This window comes from Rosa chinensis, chromosome 2, assembly GCF_002994745.2.
Source record: "Rosa chinensis cultivar Old Blush chromosome 2, RchiOBHm-V2, whole genome shotgun sequence".
NCBI classification, from domain to species: Eukaryota; Viridiplantae; Streptophyta; class Magnoliopsida; order Rosales; family Rosaceae; genus Rosa; species Rosa chinensis.
Window position 1 is genome coordinate 15,337,136 of NC_037089.1, and position 17,829 is coordinate 15,354,964.

Genomic DNA, 17,829 nt, shown 5'->3' on the forward strand with positions numbered 1-17,829 from the left:
AGCAAAATTGCAGCGGTAAATGGTCCTGGCCTGGACGCGAAAAGTGGATTTGAAGTTGGCGCTGGGGTGCCTGATTCCGCCCGGATTAACCTTTGTTCCAACTGCTGCATCCTTTCCAGTATTTGAGCTGTTGCATCGCCGGCGGGGTCTAGCCGGGTACTCCGCTGAACTGATCCTCGCCTAGGAGCGGGTGGGTTTCCCTCTGTTCTTGCCCGAGGTCTCGAGCGGTGGGTGTGCAGTGATGACTCTGCCTCCTGTTCCAGCATTAGCTAGGGTACAGGGGGTGGTCCCATTCCCGCTAGCTCTGGTGGGTGCAGGGGGACATGCAGATGCACGACTGGTGCTGGTACCAATGCTCCGGTACCAGGTCGGCTGTGCCTGGTGCTTCGTGATTGCTCGCTTCGCGCCTGGTTGGCGGTTGCTTCCAGCGTTTTCTTTAGCTCATCAAAGCGAGACACAAGCGTGGCCACTTGCCTTTGGGCCTCGGCCTTTTCCTTGCGCTCTTGTTCAAGCTCTCTATTTGCTTTGTGAAGATCCGCCAGTGCCAGCTCATATAGAGAGGCGAGGTCTTGGCCTGGCGGGCGGCTGCTACTTGGGTTTATCTCACCACCGAGGTTGACCGGGGTGGTGAATAACGCGCGGTTGATGCCTACCGCTAGGTTGGTGGGTTGGGGAATGGCGGATTGATCTGCCTGCTCTTCAGCGTTCCCCCCGCTATCGTTAGTCATGGTGATTGTGGCGGGATGACCTTTTGTTCAAGGATTCCCACAGACGGCGCCAATGTCGATGCTCAAGTCCGGCGGTAGCCGAATCCTTGTTTAACGCGGGTCCGGTGGGCTGACAGTTACTCCGAGGATTAGATGATCTCCGTTTACTGCAACACGAGAGACAGGGCGTCAGAGGGAGACCGCGTTGGGCGGTCTTCACTTCTCCGATGCCTAAGCCAGTCACTGTATATGTGCAGCATAACAATAAATGAGTAGTAATTGCGTAATTAATGAGGAGAGAGGAGAGAACCTTTTATAGGTGAGGAAGAGGTTGGTCTTCTTCTTGTTTCTGATGTGGGACTGATATGCTTCGATTCCCAGCGTCTGGAGCTTCTGATGCTATCTTGACGCGGCGCGTCAGCGGTGATCTGGGGGCGGTCCAGGGCTCAAGCGGTAGCCTGCCTGGCCGTGCCTTCGCAGGTCACCCCTTTGGTGAGAGTCGGTACCTCTGGCGGTACAATGACCTTGGCTCATTATAGCTAATTATGCTCATTCTGGCACATGTAGGTACAATCGCATACCCGATACAGTGGGCTCTCTAGAAGGTCCCCAAACATCAGAATGAATCAACTCAAAAGGAATAACACTTTTATGAGACACTCTAGGAGAATAAGTAGCACGATGACTCTTGGCCAAAACACATGTTTCACAACGTAAAACAGACTCATTCACACCAATAAACAGAGTAGGCATGGTTGTTTTCATAAGACTAAAAGAAGGATGCCCTAAACGGTGATGCCACAACCAAATTTCACTTATCTTATCAAAATTCGAAGTCAAAGCGACTCGGGACTGTGCTCCTGGTTTCTCTCTTGCGTATGTCTGATCCAGATGGAACAACTTGCCCCTTAGATACCCCCGACCGACTATTTCCCTGGTGAGAAGATCCTGAAAAATCACATACATAGGATTAAAGGTTACGGAGCATTTAGACTCAATATTCAACTGTGGAATAGATATCAAGTAATGAGACAATTCAGGTACATATAACACGTTATAAAGCTCTAAAGTGGGAGTAATACGCACTGACCCTGACCCTAACACAGGAAAAGCCTCACCATTGGCATTGGTGACATAGGACACTGGTGAGGAAAACAAGTCAGTAAAATACGATTTATCATAAGTCATATGATCGGAGGCACCAGAATCAATAATCCATGTATCAGAACCAACAAAGTTAGAAACCTTTAAAGCCATACCAATCTTCCCACAACCAGCTATAGAGGCCGTAGGAGCAGCCCTACCTACAGTATGATGATCATGTCCTTCTACGCCATAGAAGTCGGGTTCTTGAATTAACTGAACCGCAGCTACCTTTGCCTTAGGACGATAACCTTTCTTTTTGGGGTGCCCATTCAGTTTCCAACAAGTCTCTGGAACATGTCCAAGGTCATTGCAATAAGAGCATTGAGGACGAGGGCGGTTGGTGAAGCCTTGTGGGATAGAAACCTCAACCTTCTGGACCTCATGGATCTTGGAACTCTGACCTTCACTGTCATCACCACCCATTGCCATAGTACAATAGCAAACAACACACAAATCCCAAAGTATGCAGCGGAAAGAATATATATACATCCCACATGGGAAAAATAGGACCTTGCCTATGAGTTTATAAGGGTTTGGGCCACTCCATCCATTGTCATAGTACAATAACAAATAACACACAAATCCCAAAGTATCCAGCGGAAAGAAGAAGAACAGGAGGCTCCAAAAATACTAATTTTTTTTTTTTTGGAACCTGTTCTATGGGCTGACTGAGGTTGACCGAGTGAGGCGAGTTGACCGAGTGAGCCAAATTGGAACGGTGAGCTGGGTTAGGAGGGACGCCGACTTAGGCGGGTGACCGAAGAAGAGAGGACGCCGACGGAGAAGAGAGGACGCAGACGGTCTGATTTGTGACGCCGGTCTGAACGGAGGACGCCAACAATCTGGGCGACGTTGGCCGAAGAACGTTGTTGGCTAGACTGCAACTGGACTGGGCTGCGATGAATTGGACTGAAAAGAGTGACGGCGGTCTCTGAAGACGAAGCCGATCGAAGATGAGTGCCGGTGATGTTGGACTAAAGGTGAAGTCAACCGGATTGACTAAAGAATGAGACGACCCAACTAGAGAAGAGGCGACCCGACCGGAGATGGAGCAGACCCGGTCTGATAGAGCGACAGGTATGAACTTGCAGTGACGCCGGACGCAGGTCTGGATCCTTGGGCCAGTCACGACCTGGAGTTATGGAGGTCTGGAAAAGGAGACGAATCAAATCTGGAATGGATGAAGGATGACGCCGTCACTTAGAGAGAAGTGGACTGATGACGACGCCGATCTAGAAAGATGAAGGCTGACGTCAGATTGGAGATAACACCCAAACAAATGGGATTAAAAATATTTTCCTCTAATTAAGAGAAAAATGGAGAAAGAACAAAGAGACAAAGTCCTTTTCGGATCTTTGCTCTGATACCAAGTCAAATAGAACAAGGTTGAGAGAATGAAAATTTTCTGATATTTCATTACACTCATTCTGTGGTGTATATAAACAGATTACAATCATACTACAACGTACTACAACTATTGTGTACTACTATACTACACAACATATACAAGGTAAGTAGTTACAACAATATATTCCCTTGTTAGTCTATTCCTAATAGGGAACTATGACTCACACTAACACCGTATACTTTGGACCCAAAACAACTGAAGTAATTGCTGGATTTTCTGTGTTTTTATCAAATGTAGACTAGTTATCCAATAAGGATTCCACTGAGGTCGAATCGTCTCCTCCCAACTTCAAAACATTACTGAGAAATATCTTATGAAGTAGCTTCTTGCAACCTGCTATAATATTATAGTTTTCTTATATTAGAAAATAGAGAAAATTTTACAAACAGTACCCCAAAAAAAGATCATTCATCATTTTGGTACGCACAATTCTTGGCTACGACAGGCGTATGTTACGCCGAAGACGCCTGTTAACGGAGGGGCACTTACGTCAATTCCACGTTCATGTTAAATGAGTTTTAACTTAGCCACCTCCCTCTCACGTGCCCTTCAATGGGCTTCATCTTCTTCGACCGGATTTATCCGTTGTCTCTGCAACCTTGCTTGGAAGAGGACCACTGGATATAAAAAACCCAGCCAAAGCAACTAGTATGCGGCTCGAACCTGGAAAAGCCACCACATCATTTATGTGCCCTTACCACCTCTTCAATGCTTGTAGCTGGTTCTGATTTCCTTCAATCATTTATAATTTGTTAACTGATATCATAAGACAAGCCGGAAAAGCCATTGGCACCGATCTAGTTTCTCCCATCGAGACTTGTTTGAACTAATTCAAAGCCTCTTTATTAAAACTTGCACCACCACCCACATCTTGGTTTTATGCTTCAAGACGTTTGAGAAGGCTTGAGCTAAGCTACAGTGAGGTTTTGATTATGTCTAGCCCAGGAGGCTTGTCTATTCGCACACCATATGAAATTGTGAGTTTGAAAACTATCTAATAACATCAATGTTTCATATAGTCTATCTCATCGATTTGTTATGTACTTCTGCATGAGTTTATTTGATTTGTGATACAGAGAAAAAAGAAGGTTGGTGGGCATCAAGAATTCTTGTTCACAATCCTCAACAAGAATGCAGGCCTGGGTCAAGAACTGGATCACGGGGCTGATCCGAACTCCTCCCAGAACTTCTCGTTCTCTCTAATCTCCTCCTCAGTTGGGTTTCCTTTCTTCTCATTAATCGGGTCGGAGATTCTTGTCCACTTCTGGAGTGTGTCTGTAATCAGGTAGGTTCTTTGAATTCCTAGAAGAATTGCTCCAGCATCTGGGTGTAGTGCTCAGGCTTCTTAGGCTCGGGTTCGGATTTTGGGTCAGGTTTTTTGGCAAATTTGAAGGGGTTCTAGAGGCTGAGAGAGGCGAATTAGGGGATAGGGGTTTTGGGGAAGAATCAGTCGGCGAGGGAGAGGAGGTTGATGGGTGGGAGTGGGTTTGGGGGTTTTCGGAACCAGCCCTTAATAAGAGCTTATTATAAATGATCCTCTCATCGTGCTCTACGTCTTGCATTGATTAGTTTTCAAATTTGGTTGAAGTTTGGAAGAATTGGTGCTTGGAGTGGTTTCGGCAACCGCCGAAATACCTTTTCACGGCGGCTCCTTTCTTCGCTTTCATAAGATATTTTGACCATCTTCATGAATTTTGACTCACCATCTTGATTGGGAAAAATTAGTAATTGGCTTCTATACATCTTGATCACATCAGGCAGATTAGGAATGATAAAAAGTTGTTAATCAGATGGGAAGAAACCGGTTCCATGGAAGTACAGCCTTGGAATTCGAAACTGGACAGCAACATCTGTAACCCTAGTAAAGAAACCTGATGCGTAACGAAGTAATTTTACTGATAACAGTCGTTATCCGTGGAATTACATCGTTGCCCACCTCTTTCAAAACTTGTGGACAGGAATGACCCACTCATCAGGGCCCCACTTCGGCACAGTGTACGCCCTACGTAGCCCAGATGCACCCTTTTGGTACATCATATTCAAAAGAGAAAAATGCACCATCAGTGCCTCAACTCTTGTGCACCGGCCAAGTTGATACTCGGACTCTCAATTGTATCAATGTGATACCTGAACCCATATTTTGCTATCAACGAGATACTTCTGTCACATTTCACTGACGGATCCGTCAGATGTCTGACGTGACAAATATGTGAACCCCAAAAATGCCATGAAATGACTTAAATGACCCTAGACTCTACCACACCTTGATTTCCCGCCATTTTCCATAGGGGATGACCACCATTCCCTCCGTCGTCATTTTCCAGAACTGCCTGCCTCTTTGACCTCCACTACCTTAGCTCTAAGTTTAAGCATACAAAATGTTCAATGCGATTTTGATTTCAGCTCAATCCAAAGTTCCAAACTTTACTAAAGCAATGCTCCATTAAACCAAAACCCAGTTCTCTAATCACAGCCAAAACTCAACAAATTGCCAAAACCCGGTTCTCCAATCATAACCAAAACCCAACAAATTGTACACAAACCTTCAACAGGGTACGAAGCAAATTAATGAGGGAAAGTGAGGTTGAAGAAGATAAAGAAAAGGGCCCAGAATGCAGATGGCCATGCTTCTGGTAGTGATTTGGCTTGAAATCTGGTAGTGATTTCTATTCGCAGCAGTCAATTTGAAGGTATTGGAGTTTGATTCGCAGCAGGCCATTTGAAGGTATGATTCCAATTGATTTCATTATAAATCTGGGTTTGAGTTGTTCCTTTTGGACAATCATATAGAGTAAGTTTCTATGCTTTTCTAGGGAATCTTTGTGGGGTATTCCAGCTACTATCCTTTCACTGATGAATGGGAAACCTCCGATCTATATGAAGTTCCTCCTTCTACCAATGAAAAAGTCGAAAAAGTTTTATCTGGTCATTAGAGTATATCATTATAAATTTAGTTGCTGGGTTGATTTTCAGGTGATTGTGTTTATAGTGCAAGTGATTGTGTTTAGTTTCTGGGTTGGATTTCATTTAGAATTTGTCAACAGTATGATTGTTGGTAATGTATGAACTGTTTTGATTGTAAGGAAAACTTGATTAAGTTTTGATAATTGAGTTGTGGAGAGCATGAACTGTTGGTAATGTAGCCATTAAGAGTTTAATATACTCGTCGGAGTTTGATCATGAGTATTAGCTTTTGCTCACATGTATTAGGAGAATCCATGATTGGGAGTGCTTGTCATTTGGCCTTTTCTATTTTGTTAAGAAACTGAAAATAAAATAATTTTAACAACTGGCATCATCCTACTCCAGCCAAAAGTAAAAGCAGTTTCAATGCTGGGAAATCACTTGTTGGAACAACATAGTGGACATCATTGTTAGGTCCCCCATCAAATCTTTGATCATATTCAGCTGTGCTTTGAAATGGTGTCATTCAATGGTCTTTTTGAATTGCGATTAGATTGTGGATTTTGATTTAGCCATAAGTTGCAAAGCTGGGTTTCCAAGTTTTGAAAATAGCCCTTAGAAAAGATAGGTTGGTGGAGGTACTTTATGTTGACCTTGCTTTCTAGTTTTAGTACTATTTCACTGTCTGTGTCTTCTTAATTAAAGTTTTTGTGATTGAATTGGGTTAGTGCAAGTTCCCCTTCTTGGTGGAGCATTCTGAGCATGTACTTGGCATTTCTTTTATTACACTGAGTCTCTTGAGGTAAGATCATGTTTAGTGCAGCCGTAACTGTGGTCACAGAGTCTACAAGGAAATATTTGCCTAGTCTCTTGCCTGCCTGATGGCCGCTGTCCTCTTGTTCTCTCCTTCTCTAGTGTCTCTTTCTCTCTCTCCCTTTGAAAGATATGACGGCCTTGAAGGCATGTGTGAATTTGTTCTATTAGAGAGACTGTTACTCAACATAATTATTATGGAAGAGATCAAGAAAAGGCCAATATGGGTGGGCATGGAATAATTGCAGATTTTGCTTCATATCTATTTTCTGTCCTGCTTGTTTTTATGCATCACATGCATTACTCAACTCCCTGGTTGGTTGTTTTTATGCATTACATGCTTCCTCATATATTAGTTGTTGTGTGTCTTGGTTTCTTTTTGTGGGTTGATGGTGAAACTCAAGAATGACTACTACTGCAACGTGGATTTTAGTGTTTTGTAATGCTGTGTTTGTGGAAGTATGTGTATATGTTCATTCACTTTGGATTAATTTTTACTGTTTTCTATCAATTCAGATTATCCACAATGAAAAGCTTATTAGTCAGCCCAAAGTGAGATCTGCTATTGGTCATAATCAGCATCCTCATCATAGATCTTCTTCGATCTTCTTTAGTACTAACAAGTACGTACACTACTCTACTACTACTCCTACTCCATTTCTTTATATTAACCGGTAAATTTTTTTTTTAAATTAACAGTACCATATAATTTATGATTTATATGGTACATATTTTCCTATGTTGATCTCTGTGATGCATTTTAAAACTAGTTTCTGCCCAAAATATTTGGGGTTTGTATTTTTTTCTTGCATGTTAATTAATTATATATTCTGGTGGGATCTGGTATCATAAATTTCATATATATATTGACCTAACTGGCTAATTTGCATAAATGATTAATTTAATAATAAACAAAACAATGCATACAAAATGGGTTTGGAAGTTGTTAGTTGCCTTTTCTTTTGCTATTCGATCACCTTATAGATTGGTCTTTGATCATCCCCTTTATTTCTCTAGTTCTTTATTAAGTAAATAGCTATTTTTCTATATTCTAATAGATATGCAGGTTGTTTGATCTCTTTAGCATGTATTATAGAACCAGTACAATACTGCTGTCGAACTTTGGTTAGACAACATGTGTATATTTACTTCCACGCACACCATATTATATATGTACAATCCGAATCGAAATACTTTGCTACATGTCTAATAAAAGATGCATAGAGAAAAGCCAGCTTGCCTTATATTATAATAATTAAGTTGGTACAAGTTCTTTCTGACATTACCAATTTATCATGCAAATATTTAAAGCTTTCAGCCCAAATTATTGGCCATCCGATATATCTTAACGTGTTCTTGTATGAAGGTCTATTTAATACTTGATGAATTCAGTCTTGCTGGAGAGCTTCAAGAAACAAACAAGAAGGTGAGATTATTTGATCTACCCTACAATCTTTCCTCATTTATCTTTTTTCAAGTTAAAGATATAACTGACTTAAATCATAAATTGACTTTGTCTAAAATAAATTCAGGAATTATGAGAGCATGTAGTGTTTTTAATTTTCTTTGTCTAAAATGGTCTTCTTTGCTAACAAAGAATATTAATAATCTTGATAGATATGGGAAATGTATAATTCCAGGAAAGTATGCAACTGAAAAATATATGGTATGCAAAATGTGTTAAAGATCCTAACAGATCTGTATTTTCCTCTTAGTTTAATTATATATCAAAATCTACAATGCAAACAAGAATAAGAAAGGGAGGAAATTAATCTAGTGGAAAAATTTTGCTGTAAGTTGATAGAGGGATTTGAAGTATCTCAACCTCTTAATGTTTTATGTAGTAAGTAGTTCTTCTGATATGGTGCCTTGTGTTATTTTCAGGGCATTCCTGAGCAAAATGGTGGCAAGAGTTGTGGTTATTGGATCATGCGTTACATGAAGGAAATTGACAGGACTCGCCCTGAATTTTACCCTGAATTCCGAGGTGGCCTTGTGGGGCCCACCTTAGGAATAACTCTACCGAAAATTCAGCAGAGTCACCCCTAAAATGGACTACCCAAAACCTGTAGAATTACATTCACACTTCTAATAAACCATCATTATTCTTCTGGAGCCACCCTGCTCCCCGAAACACAACAACTCCACAATAAGTAACTGAAATCCGAAAAATAACATATTCTTAATTACACCAAAGTAACTTCCAAACTTTAAGATACTTAACCCATAGGTTATCAGAGCAATAAAAAAAAAAATACAGGTAGGTTCAACAGTTAACCTATAATGAAAACAACAACAGCAGATGCTATGTCTCAAATCCTACTATGCTGAACCAGCTACTCTGTAGACTAAGCAAAAGAAACCGAAGGGCCCAGGGGGAAAGTACATAAAAACGTTAGCGTTAGTGGACAAAAATAAGTAATTGTAAAGAAAATGGACTTTATGCTTTCCCACATTTATTCCTTTAAAAATCTCGATGCATGCAACAATGGTAAAACATTTATCTTTAAAAATCGAGAACCTCGTAAAGACAAGTCAGCCTCGTTGGTTAAGGGAAATCGGACTAGCCCCGCTAGTCAAAATAATATAATAAATAGGGGAAGATGATAGTCATACGAGTGAGCCTCCCAGGCTTGGATGATAGCCTCCCAAGCTGAAGTACTCCCATATACTCCCGTATATACCCTTACGCCACAATGTGTGGCGATTAGGATACTGGGCTTCAGTATTACTGTCACAAAGACAGTAACCAGCGCCACAAAGGCGGACGGGCTTCCGTGATCCCATCACATCGCCACAAAGGTGGACTCAATGCTAGCATGATAAAATCACCCCAAAGTATGGCACAAGAAAACATATTCGAAAATCCAGTAAATCCATAAATACATAAGGCTTCACCATCTCTCGCAAATGAATTTCCAACGACGTGTCCCACACGCCAAAATAATCTCAAGTTCAAAATAAATAGGCAAGAAATAATAATAAAACATAATCTCCGTAAACCGAAACAAAACTACTTCCAAAATCATCATCAAGACATTCCCAATGCCAAAACCAAAAGTCGATAAATAAATATGAAAATATAACTCCATCGAAATCCCATTTCGAAAATCCTTTAAAAATCTCAAATCGACGAATAGAAATATAATTAAACAGTATAATTCCGGAAATCACCTCGGAAATCCATAATTCGTCAAATAATATTATAAATCATAACCAACTTCGGAAACAAATCATTATTGAAAGTAATTTCACGAGATAAAGCGAAATCAATCTCTGAAATTAAATCATATACTTGAAATGTAATATGATAGATAACTAGAGCTTTACTTTAAGAAATAAATGCATGCATCATTAATTAAAAACGAAAGTCCACTCATAGTATACGGCTAACGTGGTATCCAAGCGTAAGGATCCTCGTCGAGTGATGAGTCAGTACCTCGTTCTATACACAATTATATTCCGTAAACAACAATTCGATAAATGAATACGATTCAAAACAAATCCGGAAAACTCCATGTAATCCAACATCTCCATTTCTTTCTGGATTCAAGCCAAAGTTCACCATTAATATCCATCCATCGATTAAAGCATTCCATAGCGGAATAAGGGAAATCTGAAGGTCGGATTCCCATAAATCGACAACCGAAACTCCTAAACTTCGGAAATTCACAATCAATGTTAAACTTCTCCCAAAATTCACCAAAATCACATATTCAACCTCCAAAACAATTATAGAATTTAATTAGCTAAAAATCACAATTAAAAAGCTGCCCTACGCATTGCCATCGCCACCGCCACCAGCTCCAATGGTCACCAAACTTTGATAGCAGCACCTACCCAACAACTTTCTCAACTATGACAAAGTTAGAAAATGAGTAGAAGTACCTCAACAATTAAGGAGAAGTTTGAACCCAATTTGTGAATAGTGACCCCAAACTTCAAACCATCAATTCTTCCTCCACGCTTCAATTCTCGGCAAAAGCTTTGGGGAGGATGCTCTTCGTCTCAATGCGCTCCTAATGGAGCTGATTTCACCGCCGGAAGTGGCCGCAAAATGGAGAATTTCACCGGAGACCAAACTGCTACAGTAACGATTTTGGCCAAAATTGATGGTTTTCCGGCCAAATTTTCGTGACCCACGGCCACAGCCGTGTAGAGGAGGAGGAGGCGGTCCTAGCCCACCCAGTTTTGCGTCGATTGGTCGCTAAATGGCGAAGAAATCCAAGAAAGAAGAACGGAAGCCGACGCTGAGGAGAGGAAGAAAGAGAGAGAAAGCACGGGGGAGAGGAGAGAGAAGGAGAAAGAAAAGTTACCCGGCCCAACAGTAAAAATTCAAATATCTATACTTACCATGAACAGTAACTTCATTTTTTGCTTATAACTTTCGTATACGAACTCCGATTTTTACTAACCACATATGCACGCGCTCAGATTAACGTCCTCTACAACTTTCATGAAGGAAACTTTCTCAAATTTTGACCCAAACAAAAAGTCAACTTTTAGGGCCACTAAAAGTATCGAAACAAGTAAAAAGTGAAAGTAATTGTCATTTACCGTCCAAATGACTAGTAAATGGATAAATTTAGGTCCGGGACGTTACAGAGATAGTCGAAGACACGAATTTGGAGTTTGCTATTAAGGTATTTCAACAGCTTCCAATGCATTAATATACTTTATTCCATGGTTAGATGAATATAATCTTCATATATCATAGTTTTTGTTTTTTTTGTTTTTTTGTTTTTTTTTTTTTTGCAGTGGGATAGAAGAACAAATCTTGTTTACACAGAAAAGAATATTGATGAAGTTCGGGCTGAATGGGCAAAGCATGTTATGAAGTTTGCACAAGTGTAGTGCACACAAAGAGGGTCTGTGGTATATGCATAGTTAGAGCTAGCTGTTTTTGTGCATATTGACATTGAATGCATAGCTAGATTATGGAGGGTTTTTTTGCCTAACTAATATGATCGACTTTTGCCTTTATCGATCATATTTTGACCTCTTAACAGATTACTCAACTTTTAGGATGGATTGATGATAATGTTGAATGAATATTGATGTAGTTTGCTGGCTGATTTAAATGAAATGGCTTTTGACTTGTTATAGCTGGATGTTGTTATTGTGTTTGCCTGTCAACACATGTTTTTCAATATATGTTGCGGTTACAATACAACTCATACAACATAAATACCCAAAAAAGCTGACGTTGCACCAAACATCTGACAACAGAAAGGCCTGGTTATAAGACAAATCATACAATATAAAAACCAAATCAAGCTGATGTAGAACAAAACATCAAACAACAGATATCTGTGGTTATAAGACAACTGAGATAAAATAAATAACCAAGAAAATTATACTATACCTACCATCAAACAACAGAATTTAACCAAATATCTGTTGTCTGAAACAACAGAAGACCACAGAAGAAACAGGCCATCTATATTCCTTATGACAACAGAAAACCACAAAATTCATTGCTCAAAGTTAATTACCAAAACAAAACGTACAAACCAATGTTGTTAAAGCAAACTCAGAATGACTACATCGACATATATCTGTGGTGTGAAACTCAGTCAGACAACAGCACAACTCAAGAATCTCTTTACTCACACGATTTAATTATGTCGTTTGAATAAAAAAAAAACAATAGAACATAATAAATATATGTTGTCCACAATTGATTTACACAACAGAAAATAACCAAGATAGATCAAAACTCTATATATTCACGCCACAGATTTCTATCGTGTTAACTAAATACATACGATAGAGTTTTATGAATGGATGTTGTCCAGAATCTTTTATAACAACATATTTCTGTCTTTTGATTACATATTCAAACTCAAAAAGTCATAATTCGGCATATCTCGACACAATCAAACAACAGATTATTGGCCAGCCTATGTTGTTTGAGTGAAATATAGATCACGGGTAATATCTGTCATCTGAAGGCCTAAGAGATATCAGGCTACTAGACAACAGAAATTTTCTAAATCAGACAACAGTCATCGGCTGTTGTCTGATGAGTTTATTGACATGGTGGTAGGAATACCATGAAAGGGAATTTCGGTCCTTGAGCCTTGAACCACCTTGGATACGACTACCGCCAAAGTAGGAGATTTGCATCTACATTAGATTAGCTTCCCACACATAAGATTTGAGTGAAGGAACCTCCCTAGCACCTGACATTCCCATCTATTCGGTTTACACTTTTATTAATTTTGCATTTTTATTAATTGCTTTACATTTCATTACATTTTGTTAATCTAAAATCATCTCTCAAAATATTGAACTCCCACTCATTTGTGCATATCCACCACTAGGCTCTTAGTTTTGATTAGGCTTTGGTGAAAACCAAAGCTGAGCATTGCTAAGGCTTGGTGCCTTAGATTAGCCTTTTTATTTGTTTTATTTCCTTTATTTGCTTAGTGACTTTAGTTTCGACTACCCAAGGATTGTGAGTTAGCCACTAATTCCCATAATATAATAATTTTGGGTTTAATATTTCCCTATCTTGACATGATTCGTACGCTTGCGAGAGTTTATGCATCAAGTCAGCTAGCAACCATTCCAATATGTCCATTTGCTTGAGTAGAATTTGCCTATGGTATTCTGTATCGATGGCTTGTGGCCGAATAGCTGGGCTTCTTCCAAATTCGAGACTCAATGTATGAGCTTGATGCTAGATTCTGAGGTAGTGAATTTCTATGGTGGCACTTAGAAGCTGAATGCCCAGGTTTATCACAGATTTGGCACACAATATACCTATTGTTGTTTTAGCATGGTCTAGGTTTGTGATTGAAACTTCCATCATTGTGGCCATTGAAGTTTATGTTGTAGTTGGACTTGTTGTATCCCTCATCGAGTATCCCGGATTGAAATTGAAACCATCATCAGGATAGTGAGATAAACCCTCATTTTAACTATAATTGCCATTAGGATAAGATACTCCACTATTCTGCTCCATAAAATCACCATTGTACTGAGCAAAGTTTCTTAATTGAGTTGAAAAACCATGACAATTTTGTTGTTGAGAGAATGCATCAAAGGACTATGACATACTTGGCTGATATACATATCCACTAGTATTGACTTGAGAGAATCCACCATACATAAAAGGTGCAGGATTAAAGGATGTGTTGTGGCTAGGAACAAAACCTCCATTCTAAGCCATAAAACTAGATGCAGACTGCAGTAGGTTATTAACTGACATTTAATTCATTCTTGTGAATGATGTGGGCTTGAAACCATTTTGTGGAGTAAAGACATGTGGTGCTTGAGCATTATTCATCATAAATGCAGACTGAGATATACCAAGACTTGGATTTTCTGCACCATTAAGCACATGAAGGATACTATGATAATATCCATTATGCATCCTATTAATATGATCCATCGGAGGAGATGATGTCCCTGTACTTGGTATCCCATATTACATACTTTGAGAAGAATTGGCAAGACTATTTTGTGCAATCATAGTAGCAAGAGAGGATAATGACGAAGCTTTATGCTTTAATTCAATCTCATACTCTGCAAATAATAACAAAGACCTAACTTCTGATCCATTCCAATATCATTTTTCTCTTTGATAATCTATCTGTATGACCATATTCAATAGGGAGACCAGCAAGAATCAAAACTTTAATATCTTGATCATTCATTGTAACTCCTGCTGTAGTCAATTTGTCTCTAACAGATTTGAAGTGCAACAAGTATTTATCTATCGAATCTGAGCCCTTTTTAATCTTTTGCATTGTAGACTTTAATTACATAACATGAAATTCTGGTTGTAATTATGGAGATAGTTAAACTATCTTGTTGCAGCCATTTTGCAAAAGCTTTAAATGAGTTAGTGGTGAGTGAGCCATCTTCAGCAATAAGAAATTGAGGTGGACATGGAAATGAATCATCCACAAACTTCAATATGCCATGACCACGAAGGTAATGCTGCACTAGGAACAGCCATGTAGGGTAGTTTGCTTTATTGAGAGATGAACCGAAACTGTGTTGCTATAGGTTGAAGATGCCATTGATTGTGAGCAAAACAAAGACTTTCTTGACATCGACTAGTAAAACAAGAGTATTTATGACGAAAGATTGATGTAATTGATCTTCTAACTTTGGCTTGTAATTGTAGAGCAAACTAAAAAATTGATTCTTGATTTTGATGAAGACAATCTCGATCTTGATAGTTGCACAACAACAATGAAAAAGTCAAAGTAATCTTGGTATTTTGACTGGTAATTGTACATTAATGATGAAGAAAATACAATTTCTAGGGTTCTTGATCTGGTAATTTGGGAATTTCTGTTGGTAATCAAACAAAAAAGGAAAGTTGCAGCAGAAAGAAGCGAGATGAACACTGGTCAGGCCGCCATGGGCTCTGATACCAAGCTAGAAAGTCTGATCATGGTGAAAATGTTGAAAACTGAAGCTGAAGAACTAAGGAAGAAGACGAAGAAGAGAACAGAGAAAACTGATACTGATATATTGAGAATAGTAATTGTACAGGCTCTAACAACTTTTTTAAGGGATTACAGAAGATGATCACAATTAGCCTTTTATACTTTTTTCTGGCCTCGTCAACGGATCGGGTCGGGCCCGGCCCGGCCCATTTATAGCTGGCTTAGGCCAGGCCTTACTATATTTTTAAATAATGCCGAGCCGGGCTTTATTGTAAATCAAATTATCCAAGCCCGTCCATATAAAGCAGGCCTTGTGGGTTTTTTCGGGACGGGCCTTGTGGGTTTTTTCGGGACGGGCCTTGTGGGCTTTATTTATAATAAATATTTAAAGACACTAATTTTCTTATAAATCTATATTTATATATCATACATTCCAAAGAGCAACCTCTATCAATTCAAAGAAAATGGGAAAACCGACTGTTGGATGTGATTATTATAATAAATTATGCGTGTGGTTAAAAATTTAGTCAATTTCTCCATAGTTTCAAACCCGATTAGACTGGTCAACTGTAATCATTTGTACTTTTTCTTGGTTGACCGATTGTGAGCCGCGGAAAAATGTATCGAGCTTAACGGAGATCGTACGCGAAATTATTCAACGATCTCAATCAATGTCAAGATGCTTGAGGAAATTTTCAGAAATTTTTCTAAAGTGAAATCCTCAATTTAGGAGTTGGATAATAAAGTACACATCACGACGAGTTCGTGGAAATTTTTGGGGAATTTTCTGGATACCCGAGCCATTTATAGCTATTTTTCGAAGTTGCGGAATTTTAGAAAATAAATTAAAGAAATAGGATTTTCTGCCGTGCAATCCTGGCCATTGATCTATCCACCGCTTCATCTTAGTCCTTGATTACAATTTTGGTTTAGGTATATAATGCCCTTGATCAGATCAAGGACAGAGATTGAATCAAAAAACACGAGAGAGAGAGAGAGAGCTGGGAGCTCTGACCCGGCAAGTGACCCGATCGGAACTTCCACATCCGGCCATCCCACGATCGCGCGAGGCCACAAATAGCTTTGTCTAGGCATCGTCTACCTCCCTGTACCCTCTGATAGCCCATGCATCGACTGTGAATGAAGAATCGACGGCTGGAAGCTCCGAGACTTCTCCGGCGAGTTCCGTAATTTCCGGCAACTCCGGTCACCGTCTAGGCTTCTTGGGGTATGAAACCTCACCTCCTCGTCATTCTCTCTACGTTTATGTAATTATTTTTCAAATTGGATTGAGTTTTGATGGTTTGCATTCTGGGTTCGTCTCGAGTCCGTCGCGGTTCCTCGATGCCGGCGACTTTCTCGGCTTTCCTTGGCTTGTTCCGGCCTCGAATGCAATTGTAGACAAGGAATTTAGCAATTGGCTAGGTAGATCATGTCAACACCCTCAGTTCATCACAAACCCAGTTTCGACAATGAGCTCGGGAAGCTGAGTTTGGGTTGGTTCAAGGGATTTCCTATTTCGAAGGTATAATCTCGAACTAGATTCTTGTGTTGGTGATCAGAAATTATGCTACTGAGCTTGGTTTGATATGATAAAGTTGAAGGCTCTGTTATCGAATTGGTTATGTTGTCTAGAATTTTGATTATTTGAGTTGATGTCTACTGTGGGCTATGTCAATTGTAAAGGGTTGCTTACGGTGAATGTGTTTTGAAAATGGTGAATGTTGTCGGTCGACGTTTTGCAAGGTTTCCCATCGCAATTAGTATTGAAATGATTATGTTGATTTGAATTGGAAGAGATTATATTTTCAGTTAAGGAGAAAAGTTAGGGTTGGGTGCCCTTAATAGTTTTGGGCACACCTTGTGTGAAATGGATGTAAGTAAAGAAAGGAAAATAGCATATTGGGTGGCCTTAGTCAATTTTGGGTACACCTAATATGTTTGAAATTAAGTCGTTGCTTGATTTACTTCAACATAGTCGTAATTGGTCGATATCGTAATTTCAAGTAAAATGTTCGGTAATTTGGGTTAATTATCGAACCTATTACGGTTGGTCAAACAATGGTCAACCTGGTCAACTCCTGGTCAAACCAGGAAAAGTTGTCGAGATTTAATATAATTGTTCAAAAGATATTAACTATCGAAATGTTGGAACTCAGGACTCCAGTTACCCGAGAAACTGAAGGTTCGCGACTCTAGGAGTACGTGAGAGAAAGCATTGGAATCTAGGTAGGGGATTCGGGACTCTCCTCGGTTAGTAGTTTTCTTATCTATTGTTATTAAAATGATGCATGTTAAGTGGTACGGTTTGGTTAAGTTAAAATGCAACGCATACTAACCAAATCATGAGAAATGTGATGGCTTGAGGGCGAAAGGGGCACTGACTTCCTTGGGTTCGATCCCCAAAACCTCCAGAGGGTTAGTTACGCCGGTCGTCCGGGTA

The 17,829-nt window shown here is 39.7% G+C and overlaps 1 long non-coding RNA gene across 3 annotated transcripts in view; it reads left to right on the forward strand.

The window, feature by feature from the left end:
- Nucleotides 1-9,233, forward strand: part of LOC112183555 — a 53,081-nt gene extending 43,848 nt beyond the window's left edge. For all 3 annotated transcript variants that reach the window (XR_005807451.1, XR_005807450.1, XR_005807452.1), the window contains exons 4-5: nt 8,345-8,404; nt 8,863-9,233. This is a non-coding gene — a long non-coding RNA (uncharacterized LOC112183555). The remainder of the gene's footprint in view (nt 1-8,344; nt 8,405-8,862) is intronic.
- Nucleotides 9,234-17,829: the final 8,596 nt, after the last annotated feature.